At 40.7% G+C, this 7,754-nt stretch overlaps 1 protein-coding gene across 1 annotated transcript in view; it reads right to left on the bottom strand.

Moving 5' to 3' along the window:
- Nucleotides 1-7,754, bottom strand: part of nrip1b (nuclear receptor interacting protein 1b) — a 55,571-nt gene that overhangs the window by 10,053 nt on the left and 37,764 nt on the right. The gene's annotated exons all lie outside the window — the stretch shown is intronic.

The following is a 7,754-nucleotide window of genomic DNA, read 5'->3' as shown; positions in this document are numbered from 1 at the left end:
GCACGTCGTGCCAGTTGCCATGACAGTGTCAGCGGTGCTGCCCTGGGAGACCTCTGCTCTGAACCCTGTCAGCGTGGTTTCCGTGGATACAGGGCACCGCCGACAGTCCAGGCTGCATCTCATAAAGGTTAATTAATACAGAGCTTCCACTTCGGCTCAGCAGCTGTCCTTGTCCTGTCCCGACGCTGTCCTCACCTTTTGTGTCCGCTAAGCAAGCAGACATTGCAGGTCACATAGCAGGACAGCAGACCTTGTTTGTGAAGAAAGGCAACAGAAAACCTACTTAGCCACAAGCCTGAACGTTTCACAGGGAGCCGAGGAAAGGTTAAAAACCTAGATCAGCCTTCCCATCTCTGAGGTCAAGGTTCACAGGGTGCCACAGGATTAGGTGGTGACAGCAAGGGCAGCGAGGTGGCACAGTTAATGCCACCTTGAAAATGAACTGGGATTAAACACTAGAAATAAACTAATTAGCTTAGATTTAAATCTGAGTAGCAGAAGGGAAACAATCACATCGACCTCTTTAATGCTTTCTCAAACTAAAACTTCACATGCTAAGTTTCTTCAGGCTCCGACAGCAGTGAAAAGAACGAGTCCACCGAGAACGCTCCGTCACCATCGATTACAGTTTAAAGACCATCTTTGAACTGCTGACCCAAATTTGGAAATGACAAAGAGCCAACCTGGTCACCCTGGGCCATCTGACGTCTGCTATCATGCTAATCTTAGCTACACTGGATTAAGACTATTTTCCCGCCAGTGGGTTTAACACCGTCCTGATGGAATACCCCTAATGCCCGATTTGATCAGTGCAGTCAACATGTAAACATGTTTACCTTGGCAAGATGACTAATATGCCAGGACTGGAACGCCTAGTGAGCAGCAGGGTCAAATGGAAATGGAAAGGAATCACAGACACACTCTCTCTGCTGCTGCCAGAGAACGTTGGAGTCACAGCCCACCTTTTTTGCCCAAAGACATATTTCAGTGGATATTGTACCACTGCAGTATAGACGTTCCTACACAACTCAATCCTTACATTTACCAATTACATTTATAAAGTTTTCCATTGGTCACTCAGTTTTTCTTTAGAAATTAGCACAATTCTTTTAAAAGAGACAATTCAGGATTTTTAAGGTGAGGTTCTGTTAAGTGGTGATAAGCCGCTCATTTCTCACCTGGAGACACCACAAACTTTACATTAATCAAAAAGAGAGGCCAACCAAAGCCAACGTTTACTAACGTAAAACAACTAGAGCCAAAAACTTCAAAGATTTATGTGAAGCCAGCTTTAATTTTGTCACCATGCTTGCACTGGATGGCTCTTTAATAATAGGTCGATAGTTACTTAAATGGGAAATATAGGATGTGGCGGTGAACCTCTGATCTTTCTGAACGAAGCAAATACTTGGAATGGACATCATAAAGTGTTTCGAGTAAATGTCTGATGTTTAAGTAGGAAACAGTGGAGCCCTGCCTATTCATCGTTTATTATTTGTAAATTAATTGTAGAAAATTCACCTAATTGTATTTTTTTTTCATAAAGCACATTCAAAAAAGCTGAAAGAAAATGCAGCTGGGAAGCTGAAATACCTAGGCGCAGTGCTAATTGATACGCTACAGGCTAGTGTTCACAACGTAGCCGATCTAAGGGCGCAATTAATTTCCTTTGAATAGAATAGAATAGAATTCAACTTTATTGTCATTGCACTGTCACAAGTACAAGCAACGAGATGTAGTTTGCATCTATCCAGAAGTGCTCTACGAGATATAAATATTTATTCACAGATGTACAAGACTATGTATGTATGGACTATAAGGGGTCATAGCAAAGAGATATACTGTAGATATTGTGTATAAATATAAATATGGGAGCTATATGCACAGATTATACAGATTATACAGAATATACAAGAATGTTAGGGAATGGATTATAGATAAATAATGGCAGATAAAATTTACAGGTTGGCGGTGATTGACTGTTCCAAGAGTGGAAAAAAAACTCCACTCTTGGTTTACATTGAAAATACTAATGTATATTTGGAGTATAACCTATTAAAATAGGTTTAAAATAAGCAGTTTAAAAGAGGATGTCTCAAATATTTGTGAATTTTAGCTACATCAGAGTAACTGTGGTCTGTTGTGCATTGATTATTTTAATGCTGATATTTGACTAAATGTAATGTCTGTTTCTGGCTTCATAATTGGTATGATAGGTTTATTATGTTTTTATTTCTTCATAATGTAAAACACTTTGAACTACTTTGTTGCTGAAGTGTGTTCTACACATAAACTGGATTGATTGATTGTGTTTAGTTTGGTAATGAATAACTACTAAAAAGTGACAAAAGGTTCCTAAATTATGTATTTGATTGATTTTCAAACTGCCTTCCTTTCCATTACATTGTGACTGACTGAAAATGTTTTACACATTCTGTTCTCAGGTTCACATAGAAAGATAATTGGCAGTGCCCCGCCTCCTACCTCAGCTTCCTGTGTTAATAATCATAATTTTCAGCTTGAATAACAGCACAATGCGCGCTTGAGATTGGAGTCGTTTTCAGACAGCAGAAGTCTGCGTCAGTCTTGGCCTGTGTCTGACCAGAAGTCTCAGATATTTCAACTTTCAAGGTTTCAATGAAACTTAATTTTAAAAACCATAATAATCCCTCTCTGATTAATTTTCAGGTAAATTTCTACCCTTATCAATTAAGACAATTTGGCAACTAGGCATGTCAAAGCAGAAATATAATTTTTCTGATCAGGTATTCTTCTGCATTTTTGCTTGTTCAGACAAAAAAAAGAAGAAAAAGAAATGGCAACCAAGAGACAACATTTTTACAAAAACAAATGGGAACAAAAATCTCCACAGTGACGAATGTCTGTTAAACACCTGACCTTAATATAGGGGGAGCTGTCCTCTGTACTGAACCACTAAAGCACACAGCGCTCCACCTCTCCTCACTGAGAATTTGTGATGTGTGCATTACTATTACATTATCTCCTCTGCTGTATACATTGTGAACGACCTTACACATCTGTTAACATGTCATCTCAATGGTGGTGGCACCCAAAAAGCCTGACCTCCACCCCCTCTCCCCCCACAGCGGGACACCACGGCACAAGCGAGCAGCTCCACACTTTCTGTGGTGATTATCCATTATCCTTGACAATGTCAACCAATGACAGAGCAGGCACCGTTCTAAAGTGATTTTTACCCCTACAGTCTGCCACACACACACACAAGGGGTGGTTAGTGATGGGGAGGGTGCGGCTTCATCATCTCCTGGCTGGTTGGTTCTTCATCTGTTTCCTTCTCCCTCTCTTTTCATTTTACTCCTATGCTACTTAAGAGGCATCAGCAACAGGAAAGGTCACTGCACTCCAGCCAAAGAGTAAGGTGCATGTTAGCACCAGAAGGCCGGTGTGTATGTGTGTGCATTTATTAGTGGTGTGACTCGATTAAAATTTTAACTGCAAGGTCTTTAATTAATAATCACAATGATATTTTAATTGAAGACTACATATTGACAAGTTATTCACTAAATAGCCATGTAGCTCAACAAAGATATTTGTGCTTTTTAATCTGATATTTAGGTTATTCAGTCATCAGATTGGTGCAAAGTGCTATCATTAATGTTGTTCAGCTTTTAGGTTTTTCAAGATCCCCATTCATAGAACTTCTAATAAAAGAAAAAACTTCTTAGAAATGTGAACGCTGACAGTGTTGGGGACGTCTCTGCTTCCTGCAACATGTTTAGCACTGAGATGCTATTTTAGGCTTGAATAGCTCTGCTGATAGGCCAACTCCTTTTAGCACAACTTGCACACAATAGTCTTTTCCAGCATTCCATCTAATTGTTTCTTGTAGCAAAAATGACCCGCAGCGGGCCAAGAGAAGCCGCTATGTCGTCCATTGCTGTTGTTTGTTTGTGTGACAGATTTATACCTGCACCAGGAACACAGTACACAGGTTCAGACTCCAGACTATTTTATGTAAAAAAAAAAATGCAATTAATTGTATTAATATTGTTTAAAAGGCTCAAATCTGTCTAATTAAGTAATCAAAATGAACTAGATAATATTAATCAAAATGAACTAGATAATATTAGCTTGTTAGGTCTTTCATATTCTATAGACAGCATAAAGTTAGAACATTCTGCTCAATGAGCAGTTTTACTAATAACTATTACTAAAATGAGCAATTACTTTCTCCAGTCAATACGTCTCCTTTTGTTCAGAGAAGATAATCAAAATATCAAATAAACGTAGGAACTATTAAAACAAAAATATCTTAATAGATACGCTTTAAATTACATCTTCAGAAGTGGAACAAACTGCTGCTGTTCAGTTTTAACAGAAATTAGATGATGTTCACATTTACTAAACGTTAACATACGATCAGAATGTCCTGGTCAACCTTGACATTCAGTGACTCTTTTCGATGCGAGCAATATGACTCGCCACCCAGGGTGTCACTCTAAAAGGGGCAGCCAACAAAAAGAGAAATAAAAATAGCCGTCTTTCCACAGAATAGTAAGATTCTGATTAAATGCGAACATGGAAGGATGTCAGTTTTTTAAGATCCTGAACTGTGTTTGATCATCTTTAGGACCAGAGTCACACTTACCAGAGACTCTTTAAAAGTTCTGCCATCTTTGCTAGCCAATATAAGCATGGCCACACCTGCTGCTAACACTCTTCTTTAATCACACAAGAACTTAGTTGCTAAATGACCTTCAATGTCAAGAGTGGTAATCCATTTAAAATGTATGAGAGCAAACAAAAGAATTAAGCGGGGGTTAGAGCCGAAGCAGCGGCAGACAAAGTCAAGGTCATTCATCCCGCCAAGATTCCTCCACTTGATGCAACAGCTGGTGTCCATGCAAAGCTCTGGGCGTTAATAAAAAGTGACAATGCTGCCTGAGCAGTGTGTCTTCCTAATGTCTGACACCAGCCTGGCAGATGTGTTCTCCCTGCATTTAAGGGGAGTCAAGGTTAAAGGAATTTAAAAAGGGGAGGCGATGCCTAAACACTATTATATCATGTAATCTGCAGCCTAGCACTGCTGCACACACTCAACAGGGTAGCTCCCTTACACATGCGGCGTGACCGCTATTTGTAAATTCAATATGGCCTGACATGATTAAATAAGGCAAAACATAAGCTGCCGGACCAAATGCGGCTGCTCCGAGACCTCCGCGAGCGCGTGCGTGTGCACGCGAGTGACGGGAAGGTGGAATTAGAAGCTCTTGTTCAACCTTGAGAAAAGGTAAACAAGAGAGCAACATGCCGCCGAACAGCAGGGGAGCCGGAGAAAGTCAATGTTTCTGCAGATAAGTCAATCGGGACAAAACAACACCTGAAAGGGAATACGCTGAAACATGCATGCCCACACAATGAGAACTAGGGCGCTGTGACCCATTTCCTTTAGACACACTGACTAAACAAGATGCTTCACACACACACCCACATGTGCGCACGTTGAAACAGATGGATGTACAGCATCACAACGGAAATGTGATACATCAGAGCTGAGAAGTCGAGATACCATGGGCTATGTACTGAAAAAAAAAACAAAAGCAGAATCCTTTGACGGTGTTTGATGACTAGTTTGTATCGTTTAAGACTTTGGCCTAAACGAGGGCCTGACTGCGAACGTTCTTGGCTGAATCTGGCCTAGCATGAAAAGCGCGGGGGCGGATTTTAACCTCATCTGAACTCATCAGTACAAGGAGTTCTTGAGGTTGAGAGAAGGGAGAGCTTGAAGGAATTCATCCACGCTGATGAGTCATCTAACTGTTTCAGCGGCCAGCTGAGTGGTGGAGGATGGAGAGATGATATCACCGCGCTGTATCACAGACCCGGACACACTTTCACCGCACTCTACATGCCTAAACAGGTCCGAGTAGATGGGCTTCCAAAGATGTTTGCATCCATGGTAAATATTTGTGTGCCATTTGGAAGACCCACCCAAGGGCCATTTCCTGAGTGGCTGAGAATTAGTGCATCAATTAAACACACACACACATTCCCTCCTAATGAGCCGTGGCTGCCATCAGTCCACACCTGATCCATTTCTACCAGGGCTCAGAGGTAATCTTATGCTTGCATCGCAAGTCTGAAATGGCGCTCATTTCCCTCCCGAAACAACATGCATTTTCCATCTGTAAACATGGGCCTGCAAATGGGAACAGCTGATTGCCCCGTGGCCGGCAGGCTAAGAGGCAGAGTTGGGCCCTTGAAACTGACTGCAGTGATGATGTCTGAGGGAAATGGGCCACTTTGCAATTGAGATCAAATGTCCCACTGTCAGGCTGCCCTGAAAGCTGGATAAAACCAGCTAAAAACCTTGGCCTTTAATGAATCATTTCCATAATATCCCTGGCATGGCTCCTAAGGAGGCCATTGCTGTGAGTCAGCAAGATATCTGGCTTTATTGGGTTAAAGAGAGTGCTGCTCTTTTCTTTTTACTGTGGGTAACTCGGGATGGTTTGGGAGTGTTATAGCCGAGCTGCGATGGATGTCTAAGTGATGGAAAGAGAGGAGGACGTATCTCTGCTATCATTTTGCCTTTCATAATGCTCTCATTGACCTACTTCCTGGTTTAAATCATCCTAATGCTTGCTTTGGGTGGGATTGGAGTATTATATTACAGGGCACCAAGATATGTGAGGGAATATTCCATTAGAATCATCAAAAACTCTGTGGCTGTACCTTTCCACACATCTTCTAGAACACAGCCTGATTCAAAGTTAAACAATTAAATGGATCTTTTGAAACAATTATGCAATTTTGACCCAATAAAGCACATGACAACTGCGTTTAACTTTTTAATGGAGAATCTCTTTCAAGCAGCACTGGTCTGTTTCACAGAACATAGTTCATGCCAATAACCAGGAGACCTGGTGTCTGCTCTGGTTCTCAAACAGAGGAAGCTTCTTCAGCTGCAAAAATTGCTCCAGACTTCATTATCTCCACAGTCTCATCATCTAACCATAACTTTTAAATCAAGTTTGCACCATGAATGCGTCCGTACATCTGTAAACTGCGTCGTGTGGGAATATGCTGATCTCTACACGGATTTTGCACAGATACGAAGTTACAGATGTAGTTCCTCTAGGCCATTTACTTGGACCACTCAACTTGTCTTGATTCATAAGCATGGGAAGTGAACTCCTTTGAAGTATTATTAGCGTTTTCTCCAAATCATCACTGACGCAGACCAAAACATGAGACAAACCAAAGCCATGTACTGGAATCTATATATGAAAGAGTAAATTGATAATTATAAACAACTAGTGATGATCACATACAGTGTTGAAGTCCCTGGCTAACTTTTAACTCTTGATACCTTTTGGTGGCTGCTGCTTGTGACTTGGTCAGCTCCAATGTGGTGTGTCACTACAATTTGTAAGACTGTTTTCTAAACAAAACAAACAAAAAAAAAAGGTAATTTGTTCAATCTTTATGTGTTCACAGCATGTAAAATTGATTACAGTTCATGGACATTTTGTTTTTCCTGAGATTCTATGGGTTTTCACCCTGAATGTTGGCATGTTTAGAGAAAAAAAACTGTCAAGCAAGCTGATTCCAAGAGCATAGATAAGAAAGAGTATAAACATTAGCTCCTGTATACTAGATAGTTTCCTCTGTGGCTATTTAAGGTGTATTTTGGTATATGAACTATTACAATAGGCAGTTATAAGTGTTAGATGGGGGTCTCAAGCATTTGCAGATTATTGCTACTCACA

The sequence above is a fragment of the Xiphophorus couchianus genome, chromosome 11 (assembly GCF_001444195.1).
Source record: "Xiphophorus couchianus chromosome 11, X_couchianus-1.0, whole genome shotgun sequence".
Lineage (NCBI taxonomy): Eukaryota > Metazoa > Chordata > Actinopteri > Cyprinodontiformes > Poeciliidae > Xiphophorus > Xiphophorus couchianus.
Note: the sequence above shows the minus strand (reverse complement) of the source record. Positions and strands in the feature narration are given on the sequence as shown.